The following is a 20,704-nucleotide window of genomic DNA, read 5'->3' as shown; positions in this document are numbered from 1 at the left end:
CCATTTCGCGGGGAAAAACGTGATTAAAAGAACTTCCAGGCTTCAATGTACAGCAATTCAATCAGTTGGTAGAGCATCAAACCGGCAATCTGAAGGACCTGGGCTCATATCCCTACGGAGCTATAGAGCCCTTTTTCCCCAATCTTAAGAATTAATCATTATTTTAATAATATTGATTAGAGACCAAGTAGAAAAAACAAAATTTGCATCTTAAACAATTGATTAATTTCCCTGGTCAAAAAACCTACATCAATAATAAAAATATGAATTTCATGTTTAGAAAGAAAAATCTTACAAGTATAAGGAATGACGTTGACATTCTGCTTGTAAGGAGATTGTAAGGAAAGTATTTTCTCCTCTCCATAGCTCAGTTGGTAGAGCATCAGACCGGCAATCTAAAAGGACCTGGGCTCACATCCCAGCGGAGCTAGAGAGCGTTTTTTCACAATCTTAAGAATTAATCATTATTTTAATAATATTGATTATGACCAAGTAGACAAACAAAATTAACATCTTAAACAATTAATTAATTTCCCTATTGAAAAAACCTACATCAATAATAAAAATAATCGATTTTGTTCATCAATTTGTTTATGACAATTAAACAGATTGTACGAACTTTATATAAATTATTAGAATTTGTTAATCGATTGTAAATCTATCAGTTTTCCCCTTTTTGAGGTAAAATCAATTAATGTCACAGAACAGACAGCTCAAATATGAAAAATTATGGTTTTTCGGCATTTAGCCACTTTAATAACAAACCAATAGAGCCTTTTTAGCAAAATCGCCCTCTACAGACCTCTTCAGAATTTAATTAGCTTTAATTTAGAAAATGAAAGATGGAATCGGATAAAAATGGTAGGCTCGGGATCATTTTGAACCCCAATTTTCTAATTCGCCGCACTGTGCAGCGCTTCCACCCCTCCCCTTTCAACCCCGCTCTTTAGCTTCAATCCTTTTATTACAATATTATTTCTTCTATCTGCCTTCTCTCTTCTCTCCATCCTCAACTCAATTGCCCTTATCCTTTCCCTATCTGTTCTCTCCCCCTTTTATTCCTACGCTCTCCTACTTTCTCTTCTATCATAATCTCCACCTTCTCCCAAATACCTTGCTTCTCGCCCTCCCCCTGTCAACTGCTTCCATTGTCGACCTCTCCTTCAACTTTTCTAGCCTTTTTTCCGCCTTTTCCTTCCACATCCTAATATCTTCTTTCATTTCCTTAATTTCAAAATTTGCATCACATGATCTCGTAGTTTCTAGAGTTTCCGCACGTAGCGCTATCATCTGGGAAGACATGATAATTAGAGGACAGTCGATCGCGATTCTTTTATTCTCGAAGGACCTATGCAGGGGGTTTCTGTGACGTTCCAGCCCTTTTTGAACAACCTCTCTTTGCAATGTCCAACAGCAATCTGCTCACATATTCGAAAGTGAAACTAGAAACTTTTTCTTTGAAGGTGCCATATGTGTAAAGAAAAATCCGTGCGTAAGGGATCCTGGTCCGACCGCAGTTGAGTCTACCCCTGGTAATAAGCGTAGAATAGAGAAAAATTAATATTTTCAGATTTCAGCGCAAAAGTGAAGATTATTCTAATATTTTGAATGCGCGATTTTTCCATCTGTCTAAAATGCCCCAATAAGAATAAGATACCTGCTAAACTTATTCACTTCTATTTCAATAGCGACCGTCACTCATTCAATTCTGCCTCTCTAGAGTTAAAATTATTTAAATTCACACATGTACATATATTTCTTTGTTGCATTTTTTAAGACGTTTAGAAAGTTATTAAAATATAAATAAATTTAAATATTTTTCGAGCTTATAAGTTATAAAATGATTTAATAATGAAACGTAGTTTAAATAAATGCTTTCGTTAAATTTTACTAAGTCGACTGAGAGGAATAGGATTTGCACTTTTTCTGTTCCCGTTGGAGGATTTTTAGAAGGAGGAAAAATCGCGTATTCATAGGAATACAAATTCTTAATTTTTCTGAATTCAACACTTGTTATCGGGCCGTCCTAGGGGTGATTACTCTCATAACTCCCTAGGCCTAAGTATGAGAGCTTTCCGACTTTGACGAGGACTATGTCAACTCGTCGTTGGATACACTACGGATTCATCCTCACACTCTCACACCTACCTGCAAAGCAGCACGCCTTCGCTGGCTTCGTTACCTCAACAAATCTAAGAACGAATTATTCTACAGATCCCCTTTCGAAGCAGTTGTCATCGTCACAGTATCTTTCAAGGCAGCGGGATTTTGTATTACAGACTGATAGCCATGTTCAAAGAATGACTAACAAGTTCTATGTACCAGACGCTGAATACAAACAATTTATGTTAAGAACAGATTTCAGTGTTTTAATTTATTTTTTAAGGTTATAAATGGAATGCGACCTCGCTAAGTCAAATGGCCTTTAAATTTGGACTCAGCGACCCTCGAAACATATACTTGCTTTGATTTCTAGGTGTTTCCATGAAAATTCCAACTTTCATAATTTTTTTGATGTTAGGGACGAAATTCGACCTGAACGAGTCAAAGCAACCCCGGATTCGGCTTCGGAGACTCCAAAAACGTATAGAAATATTTATCTCATCTGGTGGACAAGACCTTTTTTTTCGTGTGCCTGTGTAATTGCATGTCGATTGAATTTTTATTTCTGGGTATAATTTGATTTAATGCTTTGTTCTGAATTACTCTATTGCAAATACCTATATAGGTCTCTAATTGGATTCTATATAAGAATCCTATAAGTGACCTATATAGGTCAATATAGGAGTCACCAATAGGAAACGAAACAGCTTCCTGCATAGGATACTATATAGAATCTTATTAGTGACCCATATAGGACAAATGATGAACCTGAAGTGTTGCGCAGTAGTGTCCTATAGCAGATACATCTACGCAGTAGTTATTTTTTACTATGAGATTGCCTGGTAGTAGGAACCTGCATACGTTCTTATATAAATTCTAACGTAGGAAGAAGGAACTCATACCCTTACCATAGAATCATTTAGGATTCTATAAAGTATCCTATGCAGGAAGCTGTTTCATTTCCTATAGGTGGCAACTATACTGACTTATATAGGTAACCCTATATAGGATCCTATGTGGATCACTTATAAGATCCTTACATAGAATCCTATTAGTGACCTTTACAGGCACCTATATAGGTATTTGCAGTAGGGCCATCGATTAAATTATTAAAAATGTATTACGAATCAATACGCTTCTAAAAAATAAGTTATTCAGAAAAGCTGAAAACCCCAGGTAGTGTGGAAACTTTGGATTTCTCTATCTACTCGTCGGAGGTATTCAGGCAATCGCCTGGGATCGCTCCCAAATGTTTATTTTTATTTTTGTGTGCGATTCGCTGTTAATCTCTGCTTCCTGGAGAAGTACCTTTACAATCGCCCTAAATTTGTGAAAGTTGTCAGGGTCGAAAAATAATAATTTAATGACTGGGAAATTTACAGAACATCGAATTACCTTCCAACTGTTTTTTGGGTCGCGAGAGACGGAGAGAGTGAGAAGGCAAATTGAACGTAAATTTTGTGATATCACATTCTTCATCTTTTATTTTAAAAAGAAAGTAAAATAAGCACAACAAAAGAGAATGCACGCCTGACCTGTGGTTTAAATCCCTTTTAGTGACAGCTGCCATCGTTTTCACTCATTAGGGATCGTCCATAAATTACGTAACGCGTTTTTCTTTTGTTTAAATAAAGACGAGCATGAAATTGATGTGAAGTTGAGAAAGACACAACGATATAAACAAAAGAAAAAAGTGTTACGTAATATATGGACGATCCCTTAGACACGCGCATCGTAACCGCTTCCCGAAGGTTCGATCGAAAGGGTAATTCAAAATGTTTTCACAGTTCTCATCCTTTTACTCCCTGAATTATTTAATGATTCACTCCTAATTCCTGTTGCACAAGGCTTATTTTTCGCGTTTTTCGTTTGTACGCTTAATGTCCCAAAAACCCCCATAGCACACCCTTTATCGGCAGAATCATCGGAGTGACTCCACGACGCGCACGTGTGAGGAAAAGCGCACGGAACATGAAAAATTTTTCCCATTGTTCCCTTTTTATTCCCGAGCTAACTTCCTTTCCGGTCAAGAAGTCGACGAAGTATGCTAAAGAGACTTGGATGTGATGAGCCTCGTCCGCATATTGGTAGTGGTTTTTGCGACTTCCAAATTTGAGTTCTGCTGACTACTGCGAGGACGATGGCAGGATGTGGCGTGATCCAAAATTTCTCAATGCTGATAAAGCGTTGACTCACCAATATTTCAGGAAACGTGCACTTCAAGGCATTCTAAGGTTAAATGTTTCATTTAATTATAAAAATTAATATTCCCGCAGTCGACCACAATCGAAAGTTCTGTTTCTTTTGAGATTTTGGACTTTAGAAAAATATATATCGGAATTTGTAAATTAACAATTTTGAATAAAGACTTTTCGTTTATGCCTATACTGCCCATTGATCTCTAGTCATCAGTAATCAATATAGAGCAATTCTTCAATTAGCTTTAAGGCCCTTAACGAATTTCTGTAGACTTGAATTGATAAGGATGTAATTATCTTTCCTCAAAATACTGCCAAAGTGCATCGATTCCCATTATTAATAATTGGAATTTCAATTTCGTCCAATCTTTCCCAAAATTTACCTATTGATAGTTCAAGAATTTCTAAGCTTCTTTACATCAATACAAATTTTCATTTTATTTACAATTTTAATTTTAAATTAATTATTTGTAGTCAATTCGGGACCCAGTACTATAGCTATCCTTGTTTCTTTTTTTCGTTCTATCCCTCTCCCGCCTTCTGGCTCGCTGGCAGCAAGTGGTGATGCCTATTGTCGCATGTAGCAATGTGTTGTTTCAGAAATATATACTTTTTGAAACTTTCAAATAAAAGTTTTAATGAAAAGTTTCAAATTCAGTGAAACTTTTAAAACTTTAGCATTTTTAGCTATATTTATAATAATTCTCGATGGAAATGCCTAATTTACATTTAAAATACGTTTTTTAATTATAAGAACTGCAATTTACTTTTTTTTAGATTTCAAAACTGTTTTAATATTAAATAATCTGAGTTAGAAAACAGAAGCAGAACTAATATAACCTAACATACAGATACCTGAGATACCAATAAAAGCGCCAAAGTTTGAAATTTTGATCATGATTGATAATAATACAATTCGACACATTTGATAAATTTCGTAGATAGAACTTATTTATATTTTATGCATCATTTTATTTTCATTTTCTAACTTCAGTTTCTTGTAATTACAGTTGCCTGTACTAAAACAATGTATCAAGACTTCAGCCGTTAATAAACTAAGCTAAATTGAAAATGGGAAAAAATAAGTGGGTATTCTATGTACTGAATTTAAAAGTAATATAGGTCATTTTAAAGGAAATTTAGTTTGTCATAAGATGCTCAAATAAAAAATTTTATTACAAATTTTTTTTATGCTGGAAATACAAAAAATGTAAAAAAGTGCTTTTTCCAAACTCGTCAAACTATTCTCATAATATGAGATACCCCAGGAAATAGCTAATAAAATGCAAAATAAAGTATTATTTTTAATGAAAAACTTCGTTCTATTTCCGAATACTATGAAATTTCTCAAAGTTTTATTGTGAAAATGTTAACGAAACCAGAAACCACCTCAACAGTAAGCCCGAGACTGGTTTAAAAGTGAATAAACTGGGTTTTCATAAATTTCTGACATCATGAAGACATCCTATGTGATTTCCGTTTAAAGTTTAAATCCCCTAACTTCCAGACCTAAAATTTTATGCCTCAAAATAATTCCATTCAATGTTCAAAGACACCCGAAAACGCTCAATGCCTACATCTTTTCCGAAAAACCCTCGTTTTCAACACCCAAGCTAGTGAAAAATCTAAAAAAATACCAAAAAATGCCCTAACTTCTAGATCTTAAATTTTTTGCCTCAAAATGGTTCCATTTGATGTCCAAATGATATGCAAAAAAACTCAATTTCCCTATCTCTTACGAAACATTCTTGTTTTCAACAAGCCACATTTTAAGAAAGTTAAAAATCTATGTCATACGATAGGAACAGAGGCCAAAACAAAAACGGATTCGAATCGATTTCACAACGTTGTCTAACTCACATGCTAGGAAGAAAGATTCTTCAAATTGAGTCATCGTAATGTCACCCCAGAACCCACACCTTTATCCTCCTTCTCAGTTTTTTAGATTTCCAGGGTTCAACAAATAATAGAGGAGAGTACTCGAATATGAGATATTCTCGTAATATGAGAAAGCGGGGTATCAGCTAAACTAAGAGACCCACTCTGTTGGTTCTATCACAAACTTGTAGCCCTTGAAGAAGGAGTAATTTCGTTGTATAGTCCATTTTTCATTGGGCTTCTAAAGATTATAGGCGAACTTTTTGTAAAATCGATGGTGGTCGAGTTCTTTGAAGGGAATTCTTTAAACCTTATTTATTATTCATTAAATATGTATTTAGCAGTAAAGTTTTCTGGAGTGATGGGGATTGAATAACTAAATAGGAAAATATCGATAGTGTTGATGTTTTTCATTGTACAGGTCAGACATATCAAGTGCATAGTTGCACAGTGTGGTTCTCATAATATGAGATACCTGTGGTTTTTAGAACACTGTGGCTGCGCGGGGAAAATCGGTTACAAAAGTGTTTGTGACTACTGCAAAAACTAAATATATCTAAATAGCAGTAAATTTATACTTCGGAAACATAGAACGAAGTTTTTCATTAAAAATAATACTTTATTTTGCATTTTATTAGCTATTTCCTGGGGTATCTCATATTATGAGAATAGTTTGACGAGTTTGGATAAAGGACTTTTTTACATTTTTTGTATTTCCAGCATAAAAAAATTTGTAATAAAATTTTTTATTTGAGCATCTTATGACAAACTAAATTTCCTTTAAAATGACCTATATTACTTTTAAATTCAGTACATAGAATTCCGACAATCACGCCAAACAGAGTTGATATCTTATATTTGGGTACTCTCCTCTATAATAAATAATTTTACAACGTTCATCCTGGAATATGTATCACGTTTAAATTATCACAGATTTTCATTGTAAAAGATTTCTCTAATACTTCTTGTTTCATTCAAACTCTCTACATGTTCAGAAAAATGAAACCTGTTCTTAATATCGTTTCCCCATCAATGAATTTCGACTTTATTTTTATCTGTTTCGGTACAGCGACACCAATCAGAATTTGAGTAACCCGCGTCCCAACTCTTCATGGAGGATCTCTAATCGTGTTCAATGTGTGATTGATCGTCGCTTACGCACGCAGAGGAGTTCCACTGGGTCACGTGTGATCTCATCTCATCCTAGTCGCACAATGACTTTTCGTGAGTGTTCCTCGTTGCTGCCAGGCCACACGATGAAGTATTTTGCACAGTCGCCATCACTGTTCTCTTATTTCGTGGTTGCTTCAATTTGGAAAGTTTTTCTCGATCAGTTTTTAAATAACGTACATTTTCTTTTTTGTTAATTAAAGAAATAATTTCTACCTACTGGTGCAGCAAAACGGCATCCTAAAGAAGTGGTATCGAAAACACATAAGCCATAAAATGCATTCAGGTGAACACCTTATTTTGATCAAATCGCTTGATATCTGTTATATTATAATTGCCTTTATACGCTTTTTTCAACTGAAAAATAATACGAAATAACCTTGTCCAAAACCAAGTTCTTTCAGTGGGGTCAGAACCCATGGAAAAAATATTTCAAACCACCCCTATTGTATCAAAATCAGAAAATTGTCAAAATGACCGCCTTTATACACTGATAGCAAAAGCGGACTAAAAAGTACGTCGGAGCAAAAGTGATTTTCTACTAAAAAAAAGAATTTTTGACAGAATACAGGAATTCTGAACCAAATAGTTGAATTTTTTACTAAAAAATATAAATTAAAAAAAAATTCTACTTAAATTCTTAGTTAAAACAATCAGACAAATTTTCAACAAGACAGTTGCATTTTCAAACTGCAAATACTAATTTTCCTCAAAAAATACAGCAGTTAATATTTGAACTACAAAAGATATTAATTTTGAAGGAAAAACAGTTGAATATAACCAGGAAAGACGAGTTTTCAACACAATATATGAATGCTCAGCTAAAAAATATTATTTTTTAACCATAAATTGCATTTGTAATAAAAAAAATTAATTTTCTACCAGAAAATACAAATAGTAAACCAGATACATATATTTTCCACCAAAAAGTTCAATTTTAAACTAAGAAGATTTAAGATATGCCAAAAATATGAATTTGCAAAAAACACATAACTAAATATTTACATTTTCGACCAAAAAATAAGAATTTTCAATAAATTACCAAAAATTTGAACGAAATAGTATGAACACTTGATTTGATGTTAGTCCAAATTTTATTTTTATTATTTTTTAGACTATATTTGTTTCGTTTCTGAAAATTTTGAACTAATTCATTTAATTTTTAAGCTAGAAAAAATTTTTTAACGGAAAATGATGAAGCATCATTTTTGTTTGGGAGAATTAATTTTCAATTTAAAAAAAAAAGAATTTTCTAGAAAACAGTATAATTTTGTACCAAAATAGTTTAATTTCATACCAAATTGTGAAATATGCATTTTTAAGAATTAGGTAAGAAAAAGTTATTTCGAACAAAAATAAAACAATCGTTTTAAACTCATGTCACATCCCGCGAATTTTATAATAATAATAATAAATAATTAAAAACAATGGATAATACTTACATAACATTTATATTCAATAATAACTCAACAAGTCAAAGGATTATATTCAACATTCAATTATTATTGTAAAAAAAACATAGTATTGTTAAAATCATTCGTGAAGATTAGATTTGTAAACAAACGACGCAACAGTGTAAGGTTAACCCAACAGCATAATAAAATCTACACATCATCTTTTTCACAAAAAACAGTCACACGTTATTTAAAAAGCAATAAATTAATTAACAAGGAAACCAGAAAAAGCTGCTGCATTTTCAGTCGCATACGCTTACAGTATGCTGGTACCTATAAGTACGTACACATCGCAGTAAAAAAACATAAGCGATACACATAAATATTCGCATAGCTAACAAAACTAGCAGACTACGCACTAACTGAAGATCCGTAAATTAATCAGCAAGCCAACATTGAAAACAGACAAGATTTTCAGTCCCATACGTTTACAAAATGCTGGTATCTACACCACATGTACATCCTTTAGTCATTCTGACCTACATATTTCTATGACGGAGACCAGCATCTTAAATCTAAAAGCAATAAACAGCTTAATAAAGATGACAGCTATAGGAGGGTGAGCCGTTTACACACAACCAAAAGGAAACACGCAAACCTTATGCTCTTTTACGCATTATAATAGCTTACCCTTGGGCACCTAGGAAGGGATACCATATATTTTGGTAATTGCGCCATTCTCCGTATTTGGGCAGATCAAGATTCCTAATCACTGATTGGCTATCTCATTAATTACCCTTATGGTACTTTGGAAAGGATGCAAGGCATTATGGTTACTGCGACAACCTCCATATATGGGCATATACATAATTCTCAACGCCCATTGGACAGTTAGGCTCTTACCACTCTTCTCCCTAATTGATTGACAACGCTGAATGGAACAAAGAAGAATCCCTACTTCTAAAACCACTCACCCCTACGGGAATCTAAGAAGGGATCTTGAGAATAAATACAGCGGATTCGGAAGCAGAAATCAGTTTAGTTCCAGTTTCAGTTTAGTTCGTTTCTCTTTAGTCGATTATACTCCAGCTTCAGTCTTTACCCCAGTCTCAGTTCAGTCTCAGTTCAGTCTCAGTTAGACAAATCCAGATTGTAAAAAATGTTTGAAATCCTAAACTCCGGTCCAACAGTGTTGGCCCGACAACCATTTAATCCTAAAAATCTACGAAGAGTAGCTTCTGTGTGGAACTCCGAGTCGAGAACATCTGCCACAAAGGGACAACGCAGCCCTGATACGCTGACCTTGCCATCTCAGCCTGAATACTCACATTCAGCGCAATCCACCCCCTGCGGGTACGCATACAGGGTTCCAACAAAAGGACGAGCTACTTTCGATTCAAGGAACGAGAGGGCGAATTGTCCACTCTCTACAAAAAGGGAACTTTGTAAGTAAAACAAGGAATCAAATGATTTAAATCAATTTGGAGGTTAATCAGGAAACGTTTATCAAATTTGATATTTATATTTGAATTCTCTTAATACTTAAATAAATATTAATTATTTTATATATTATAACATACTTGATTTATTTATTGTATTTGGTAGTTATCCTCATCCCAGTTTTCTAGTTTATTTAAAATTAGATTCTAAAACGAGGAACCACTTTGAATAAAATAAAATACAAGGCAAGTTACATCTTGTAGGACGTAACATACCTCGTTATATCTTTGGTGCATCGGCCTTGGAAATTATAAACTACCAATACAGGAATTAATTTGAACAAATTTTTCTTTCTTTTAGTGTACTTTACATCGAATTTAAATCTAAAAATGATTTAGAAACTTTCTCATACATTAATTTCGAAATTCTCCTACATAAACTACCAGAAAATCAAATAAGTGTAGAATTTTGTTTTAATTATTTCAGAAAAGTTATATTTTCTCAATAATTATTTTTTCTATTATGCCAAAATTGGTTCTGTTTCTTTTACGTGTGGTTATAAAGTCCATTAAAAAATTGAAATATAAAAAACTTGACAATTAAAGAGAAAAAATACTGGGGGTCAACAAACTTCGAATTACTTCAGTCTGATACTTTTCTCTGATATCTCTGATGCCAATGATTTTTACTTGTGTGTTATATGTACATGTATGTGTCCCTATTTATAATTTATCTGTGCGTGAATACTTAATCCCAAGTGTCAAAAAGTGTCCTCAAATTAAGAAATGAAAAATTATTAATGTCAACCTCAAGTTTAAACACAAACCTTGCAGAAATTGCAGAAAATACTCAAAATCTTTCCTCGAAAACAAGAAAAGCCCTCAACTTTAACAAACAGCAGAATAAACTTTAGAGCAAATTCCACTGCTGCATTTTCAGAAAAATCAGTAAAATCAAATTCTGTAGAAAATCAAGAAAATTTTTAGACTCATTTTCTGATTCACAAAAATCACAAGAAAAGCAAGCAAACCGTTTTTTTTTTAAACAAAATAAATTCAAATATCGAAATAAAAGACGTTAATAACCAAAATAAAATTGAACATATTTGACCACAAATAACAATAACAAACCCTGACGGAATCAATTTATATTCATTTAACTCTGAATCTGAAATAAACAATATGAGTAAGTTACCTAATAACCAGCAAATCTCACTTCGAGATGCGCTCGAAGTCATTCCTCAGTTCGACGGAACAAATAACGTCCCCTTTTCACATTTCATAGAATCATGTTTCGAAGCAAGATCAATGGTTCCTAACGCTGAAGCCGAAGCAAATCTAGTTAAACTACTTCGTTCTAAAATCTCGGAAGAAGCAAGAAAATGCATTTACAATCATACATTTTACTCAATAGAAGAATTAATAAATAAACTAAAAACGGTATACGCACCTACTAAAACAGTATATCAACTTCAAGGGGAACTCGGAAATATATATATGTGGGAAAATGAAAACGCAATACCTTATGCTTCGCGTATTAAAGAAATTGCCAATAGACTCATTGATGATCAGAAAATGAACAATAAAGGAATCGCGGAAAAAACTTTTCAAACTGAATTAGAAGGTTATGCACTGGATCATTTTATTAGAGGGCTTAGACCAGAATTAGAAATGAGAATAGGAACAGCAGATTCATTTTCGCAACTTGCTACTAAAGCCATTGAAATTGAAAAAAGATTAGCAACTAACAAAGACATAAGAAAAGAATCGCGACCTGGCTTTTATTCAGGTGAAACTTCAAAATCAAATAAAATAAAAAGAGATATTTCGGGTTTCACTCGTGTAAAAAACTACGAATTGTTTGCCGACGTTTCGTGAACCGCAATGTTCACGAAACGTTGGCAAACAATTCGTAATTTTTTACACGAGTGAAACCCGAAATATCAATTTTTATCAAAATGAATCATCGTGAAAGCCTAAAATCTATTATCAAATAAAATACATTTGACGATAGGAGAAAATGCACAATGCCAATTTTGTGAAAAATCAGGCCACGTAGCATTAGTTTGCCGTATTCTATTAATGAAATTATCCTCAAAATATTAAAACCCTCAAAATACACAATTCAATAGAACAAATAACTTTCAGCCACAATATCCTAATAATTATTCAAAGCCTTATTTTGATTATAATAATAATCAAAGAAAACTTTTTCCAAATAATTTTCAAAACCAAACACAATTTTCCCCAAATAATTTTCAAAATCAAAAACAATTTTTTTTTCTAATTATTCTCAAAACCAAATACCAATTGTAAAGAAATGAGTCATGTAATTAATGATTGCCATAAAAGACAAAAAAATAACCAATATCAACAACAGCAAAATCCGCAACAACTGAATCCCCCACAAGAAATAAATCTGGAAAACTCGAACGCCCTTCCCAGACCGGTTGCTCAGAGGAAGGCATAAAAAAGAATCAAATAAATCCAACCCTAATTTTGAAAATATAAAGCAACAAAACACAGAAAAAGTTCACTTAAGTGTCACAAATACTATACCTCACATATCATTATCAACAAATGATTTAAAAAATCCTGTGAGATTAATGATTGATACAGGAGCAGGTCCCAATTTAATTAAAGAAAAAGCAGTCGAATCATGTGTAAACATTAATAAACGAAATTTTCTAAAATTAACAGGAATTAACGAGCACCCAGTATACACTCTCGGTCAAATAACAATAAATATTTTAGAATTTCCAACCATTTTTAATATAATTTAAAATGAAGTTCCAGTTGAACATGACGGAGTATTAGGAAGTGAATATTTCCGAAAAAATACCGTAAAAATAAATTATGCAGAAAAACAATTAGAAATCAATGAAAAATACTATCCATTTGACTCTTCAGAAATAATCACAATTCCAGATTTTTATATACAAGTTAAAAACACTGATAAAGAAATAGGTTATGTCCCCGAATTGTTGCCTAAAGACAGCGGTGTATATTTAGGAAATGCAATAGTTAAAAACAATAACGGTAAATTATATTTAAAAATCGCTAATACCCGTGAAGAACCAGTAGTAATTGCAATCCCAACTGGAGAAATTCTCGACTTTGAAGAATTTACATCTAAAGACAACGATGTCCTTATTACACAAAATGAAAATGAAAATAATCAATATTAAACTATCGAACAAGTTCTTAGCTTCTTTCTAAATTCAAATAAGGATGAAAATTATGTTCACCAAATTTTTAAAATTGCAAATGAAGATAGAGTCAAATAAATAAAAGAACTATTACATCTTGAGCATTTAAATAAAGAGGAATATTCACACGTAGAAAAACTCATTGAACAAAACGCAGACCGATTCTATATTCCAGGAGAAATACCCGAAGGTACAAATGTATTACAACACAGTATAATAACTACGGACGAAATACCAGTTTTCACACGACCATATAGACTCCCTTACGTTCAAAAACAAGAAATTCAAGATCAAGTCAAAGAATCAATGAATACAAAAATAATAAAGCCGTCATAGTCTTTATATAATACACCAGTGTTTCCAGTCCCCAAAAAACCGGATTCTCACGGAAACATAAAATGGTGTATGGTTTTAGATTATCGTGAATTAAATGAAAAAATGACCGTAAGGCTTCCAGTTATAACAAATAACAGCGGATATTTTAATTCGACTTAACGTAAATTTTTATTGAACAACAAAGTTATACCTTTTTGTTGCTAAACTTTTCCGTGATACCATTTTTTCTAAGACTTTCAAATTCATTAAAAAAGGTCATAAATCAATTAGATAAGTAACTAAAAATAATTTCCAGTGGGTTAGAGTAACTACAAAAATGGTTAATAATGTTATAAACAAATTAATTCACAAAAGTAATTTTTTCATGATTCGCAATGATTAGCTAATATTAACCCATAGATTTTATATAAAGTATCACAGATAATGATGTGCGCTTACAATAAGTTAGGAATAAATAATAATTGCCAATTATTATAGTGAAAGAAACTGGTAATTATTTTTTAAAAATTTATGAACAAATGCACATTTTTACCATTTTTTTTAATAGGCTAGATTTTTTTGCAGAATGAACTGAAAATGTCTTGGCAAAGACTTCTTGCAAATAAATCTTTCTTGAAATAAAATAAAACAAATAAAGCAAACAAAATCAGGAACGACTTGAAGTTGCTGCAGCTACAAATAAATTGTTTCTGGTATCAACTATACCTAAAAACAGTTGAATGTAGCAGGAGCAACTTCAAGTCGTTGTTGATTTGTTTTTCTGCATTTGTTTTATTTTGCTTCATGGAAGACGTTCACAAATAGACTGCGTGTTTCAACGGAGATATTCAGGGAATCCTTCGTAGTATTTTTTAACATGGAATACAGAATAAAAAATCTGCACTTATGTGATATCATTTGGAATAGCGATCCACAATCAAAATGTAACAAAGTAGATTTGATTTTGGATAATATTAATATTACGTCTTCTCTTGATGAAAGTCAGTTAATGGTTATAAGAAAAAAATTGGTTGACTCTTTTATGCCTTTGTACAATAGAAAATGGAAAAGTGTCTGTAGGAAAAAAGCATTGTTTGTTCAAAATCATGCTGCATTCTTAGAAGCAGAGTTCAAGGTACCTTTTCCTTACCCAGCTATCCAAAGAAAAGGTTTAACTAATGTTCTAAAGAGAGGAAGACCATGATTATCATTTGAAGATGGATCCGAAAAGACGAAGAAAAGGCGCGTCCAAGAACTTGTTTCAAATTATAGCAAAGAAGAATTATCCAAAGCACTTTCATTGATCAAAAAAGAGTCCGGTAGCGAATCTGGGACAAGGTTTCGTAAGGCAGATGATGAAGAGAATAAATTGCAAAGAATCTTAGCGATGTACGTGGATTTACGTCTGTAGATGAGGAAATACGAAAAGCTAACAAAGTACAATGAAGAAATAACTGGCAATGATTCATATCCACCGTATTTAAAGATCGCCGAAGCGAAAAAAGCTTGTTATCCAGGAAACGGTGAGCATATAGAGACATCTAATTTAGGAGCAAGGGTCCATTTCATAAGTTTACTGGGTCATACAGTTAAGCGAATCTTGTTGTAAATGGAGTCGTCAAAGAAGAGTGATGATGTGGATGCAAATGATGAATCTTATAATAGTGATTCTAAAAGTGAAGAAAACATCAGCTATCACAAGAGCCTTTTCACGGATAAATCTTTCTTTTTGATTTCCTTCGTCCCTCTTCAATTAAAAGCAGATGATGATATTATTCGGACGAACAAAGCACCTTCATCTGTCAATTTCTGTAGGACAATTAAATTTAATTTCCTTGAAGAAACTGATTCTCTTGTAAAGAAAGAGTACAACTATCACGTAAAGCTGCTGGAAAAAGTTCGTACCTATTCCATTGGTGTCAGTGGAATGAGTTTTGATATCAGCTTTGACTTAAAGTGTACGATGATTGACCGAAAGATATGTAATATTCTAACTGGACAGAAAGCATCTTCTCGCTACAATATTTGTGGAGTTGGATCAAAACATGTTAACAACTTACCATATGTAGCTAAAATTCCATGGAATGAGGCAGATTATAAATTTGGTCTCTCGACGTTGCATGCCTGGATTCGTGTTCTGAAATATTTGTTACATGTTTCCTACAATATGGATCTTAAAAAGTTTTCCGCAAGAAAAAGGGAAGAAAAGGAAATAAAAAAATCAAGAAAGGACCGTATTCAGATACAATTAAGATCCAAACTGGGTTCAACAGTTGATGTGGTGAAGCAGGGTTATGGAACAACAAATACCAGAAATGTTGCCCGTTCCTTTTTAGAAAAAGCTAAATCGATGGCTAAAATAACCGGTTTGGATCAAGATCTGATCACCAGATTCTACAATATATTACAAGTTATAACGTGCGGAAGGATAGTTAATTGTGCGAAATTGAAGACTCACAGTTTGTAAACCGGTGATCTTTGCATAAATCTTTATCCTTGGTATAAAATGCCACCATCAGTACATAAGCTGCTTATTCACGGAAGTGATATTATTCAATCTTTTGAGCTACCAATTGGTTGGTATTCGGAAGAGTCACAAAGAGGGAAACAATAAGATCTTTAGAAAAGTTAGAGCGAATAACAGCAGAATGTCTGAGAGACAAATGACGAACCTAGATGGTCTTCATCATCTTCTGCTCCATTCGGACCCTTTGATAAGCAGTTATAGAAAAGTAGAATCCAGGAAGATGAAACCTCTGTCAGAAATAGCTGAAAGCATGGCAATCTCCAAGGAGTGAGCTCGATTCTTACTTACTGAAGCATAAATGCCAACCTAAAAACGGCCCTTTTCAGGGCCACATGAGTCAAAAATGGCTGAAAGTATCGCAATCTTCAATGAGTGAGCTCAATTCTTACTTACTGAAGCACGAATGCCTACCTGAAAACGGCCCTTTCAGGTCCACATAAGTCAAAAATGGCTGAGAGTATCACAATCTCCAATAAATGAGCTCGATTTTCACTCACTTATGTACGAACGCCTATAAACAATATGACAGCAAGGATTCTTTTGCAAGACATTTCAAATTGATTCCGCAAAAAATCAAGCCTATACATGAAAAAATGGTCAAAATGTGCAATTGTTTATAAAAATTGTTTAAATAATTATCAGTTTTTGTCACTATTAAAAATATAATAGCAAAGAGTCTTTTGCAAGACATTTCGAATTGATTCCACAAAAAAATCAAGCCTATGCATGAAAAAATGGTTAAAATGTGTATTTGTTCATGAAAATTGCTTAAATAATCAACACTTTGCAATCACTATGAAAAATTGTAAGCACACATCATTATCTTTGATACTTTATACAAAAGCTATGGGTTAAAATTAGCTAATCATTGCTAATCACGAAAAAATGACTTTTGTGAATTAATTTGTTTATAACATTATTAAAAATTTTGTAGTTATTCTAACCGACTGAAAATTTGCTGTGTCAGAGAGTTGTTCTGGTGAAATCGATCTGATTATAATATAAACTTTATCTGCGAAAATGTGATAAATTTGTGATTCTTTTTTTTTTGCTGCATAATATTTGGAGCAAGTATCGTTTATATAATTTCCACTTGAAAAATCCATGAAATTTTTTTAAATGATTAATTAACACATAACCTCAAATTGAAAATGTAAACTCATTTCCTTATAGTTATGCTTGTTTAATGTTTGAAATCTAGGTATACTCTTTATCATATGTATGGACAACAGTAGAATGTAAATAGTAAAATTCAATCAACAAATTAAATTTCAAAACTGATGTCATATATATATACTTCATTTTCATTCAATTTACTGCTCAAATGGAAGTTATTGAGTTTAAAAGAATCCAATTTTGATTATTTGTTACTGAATTGGAAGAAGCAATTTTTTATTTATAAGATATTTATTGAACTGAGAGAGGTCATTTTTTTTTATTTTAACATTTTTCCTCTTAATTTGTATACTGAATGGGAAGACAACACAGCATCAAATTCTATTGCGACTAGATCCAACGCAATACGTATTGAATTACATCCTGCCAATAGTTTTGACAGTGATGTAGAAAAAGGTACAGAAATTACACGTTTTCAACTGAATCCGTGTACCGAGTTCTCTTTTGCTACTACTTACCAAATCTTGCAAGGGGACTGCACCGAACTAAGCAGCCTTATGATTCTGATTAATCCACAGATATTTTTAACACTCAGATGAAAGGGGGAAACTTTTTTTATTTTAATTTTGTACTCAACTGAATTTAGTAGCAGGGTTGTGTAGCGTCAAATAAAGGCAAGACAGGTACCAGAAAGCGACGGTAGAGGCAGGGAAGTATAGAAGGCGGGAAAGTGTGAATTTGATTCATGGCTAGCGGAGCGAGTATCTCCGCGGAAAAGATAGATTTAGAGCAGGAAGTGTTCAGTACGCCGAAAGAACAGATAAAGGAAAGAAAGGCAAGGGAGAAGTATAAACAAACTATAGAAAGAAAAGATTAAGCGCAAAAAGCGTAGGGTCGATAGAAGCATTTATCGAAAGGAAGAGAGGGGAAAGGTAAAGCAGTGAAGAGAAGGAAGATATCGGGGCGAGTGTAAAATATCAGAAAATGTTTAGATCGCTGTCGGAAAAGCAGAGTTTGGTAGGGAAAAGCGATAACAGTAAAGGTACTAACGGTAGCAAAGATGAAAATAAAGTGTTGATGAAAGAAGAAAAACTAAAGGAAATTCGAGAAGTGATGATAGAGGTAATGGGGATTTATGAAGAAAAGCAGGAGAAAAGGGGAGAGGAATTAACGAAGGAAATTAGCCGGGAAATGGCTGAAGTTAAGAAAGAAATAAAAAAATGGGAAGAAATCAGGGAAAAAATAGAAAAGAGGATGGAATCATTGGAGCAAAAACTAGAGAAGCAGGAAGAAGTTAATAATACAAAGGTAAAGGAGATGAGAGGTAGGATGAAGAAACTTGGAAGCTCGAACGGGGATTGCGGTGGGGGAGAGAGTGGGAATAAGGAGATGGAAAGGCTGAGAAAAATACAACAAAGACTAGAAAGGAAAGAGAGGGAAGAAAGAAAATTAAACATAGTGATAAAGCGTATAAGATTAGAGGGTAAGGAGCTGAAAGAAGGGGTGGACGGAGTACTAAAAAGGATTGATGCTAAGGTAGAGATAGAGGAAATGCGAAATGTAGGAACGGAAGTGAGAAGAGGGGAGATAATGGTACTGGTGAAACTAAAGAAATGGGAAGATAAGAGGGAGGTGTTGACAGAGAAGAGGTTATTATATGGTAGTCCAGAGAGAATAGAGGATGATTTGACATGGGTAGAAAGGAAGATGCAGTATAAATTAAGGAAAATAGCGGAAGAGGAAAGAAAAAAGTGAAAGAGAACATGGGTTAAGTATGGAAGAATTCAGATCAATGGAGTATGATGTGATTGGGATGAAGAAAAGGAATAGATAGTAAGAAATGAGGTGCAGGGAAACTAGAAGAGAAAGGAATGGGAGATAGGAAAATGAGAAATAGTAAGAAGGAAAAAAAGATGAGACACGAAAGTAGGGAAGAATGAAGGATTTGTTACTGGTATATAGCAGGATTGGAGAGAACGGGTAAGGAGTTTATGAGAAATTTGGCACAAAAGGATGTAGTCATAATGATGGAGACGTGGCTAGATGAAAAGGGATGGGAAAGAGTAAGGGGAAGGTTACCAAGAGGTTATAAATGGCAAGTGCAAAATGCAAAGAGGAAGAATAAAAAGGGCAGAGCAATGGGAGGAATGGTGATAGGAGTAAGAAATGAATGTATAACAGGGGAAGATAAGAAAGACAGGAATGAATAAAAAGAAGGAGTAATAGTAGAAGAGGCAATGATGTGAGTAGAGAAGTGAAAGGTAGTGGGGATTTATGTGAACGGTGATATGCAGGGAAAAGCAGAGGAGAATAAAGAAATGATTGAAGAAAATAAAGAAGAGATTAGGATGATAATAGGTGGGGATTTCAATGCGAGAACAGGAGACAGAGGAGGACGGGAATGAGGAGAAGAAAGAGGAAGAAAATCCAAAGATAAGGTACTAAATGCGGAGGGAAAAAACTTGTTAAAGACTTTGGAGGAGTTGAGATCATATATCTTAAACGGAAATATAGAAGGGGATGAAAAAGGAGAACATACACGCTCAGGAAGTGAAAGGGGAACGGTAATTGATTATGTGATAGTGGATGATGAGGTAAGAGAGAAGGTTAAGAAATTAGAGGTAGGAGAATATATTGATTCGGATCACTTTCCCTTAATAGTGACATTAGAGGGACAAAAAAGCAATAGCAATATGAGTAAAAGGGGAGCAAATGTAAAAATTGTAGGAAAAGGGGAATGGTTAAGGAAAGGAAAAGAACAGTTTAGAGAAAAAATAAGAGATATCAAAATGGGAGAGGGAAATGTGGACGAGGAGATGGGAAAAATGATAGGATTAGAGTGCATAAACAAAAATGAAGTTAGTAAAGGGGGGGATAGAAGTGAGTGGGATGAGGACTGCAAAGAGAAAAAAAGGAGGTCAGAAAGGAATCAAGAAAGTGGAAAAAAGAAAAAGGTAATGGAGAAGAATATAGGGAAAAAAGAAAGAGTATACTGAGTTGTGTTATCATAAGAAAGAGGAAGAGAATAAAAGGTTTGAGGAAGAGACAGAGAAGGCTAGGATGGAAGAAGAGGTATGGAAGGTAGTAAATAGAGGAAGAAAAAGAGTTAACCAAGATATTGAAATGATAGAATGGAAGAAATATTTTTTGGTTTTGCTAGGTTGAGTAGAGAGGAAATTTGTAAAGGGAGGAAAATATGGTAGAGAAGGAGATGAGGAAGAGGGAATTTCAAGGGCAAAAATAGTTAAAGTTTTAGGAATAATGAAGGAATGAAAGGCACCTGGTATAGATGAGATTCCAAATGATGTATGGAAATATGGGGGGGGGAGGAACTAGAGGAATGGGCATGGATAAT

General features: G+C 33.5%; 1 protein-coding gene across 1 annotated transcript in view; it reads right to left on the bottom strand.

Annotated features, from left to right (window-relative positions):
- Positions 1 to 17,963, bottom strand: part of LOC117176976 — a 96,517-nt gene extending 78,554 nt beyond the window's left edge. Inside the window, exon 1 of the mRNA XM_033367411.1 lies at positions 17,868 to 17,963. The gene's annotated coding sequence lies outside the window, so the exon portion shown is untranslated. The remainder of the gene's footprint in view (positions 1 to 17,867) is intronic.
- Between the last annotated feature and the right edge of the window lie 2,741 nt (positions 17,964 to 20,704).

Source organism: Belonocnema kinseyi, chromosome 7, assembly GCF_010883055.1.
Source record: "Belonocnema kinseyi isolate 2016_QV_RU_SX_M_011 chromosome 7, B_treatae_v1, whole genome shotgun sequence".
Taxonomy (NCBI): domain Eukaryota; kingdom Metazoa; phylum Arthropoda; class Insecta; order Hymenoptera; family Cynipidae; genus Belonocnema; species Belonocnema kinseyi.
Note: the sequence above shows the minus strand (reverse complement) of the source record. Positions and strands in the feature narration are given on the sequence as shown.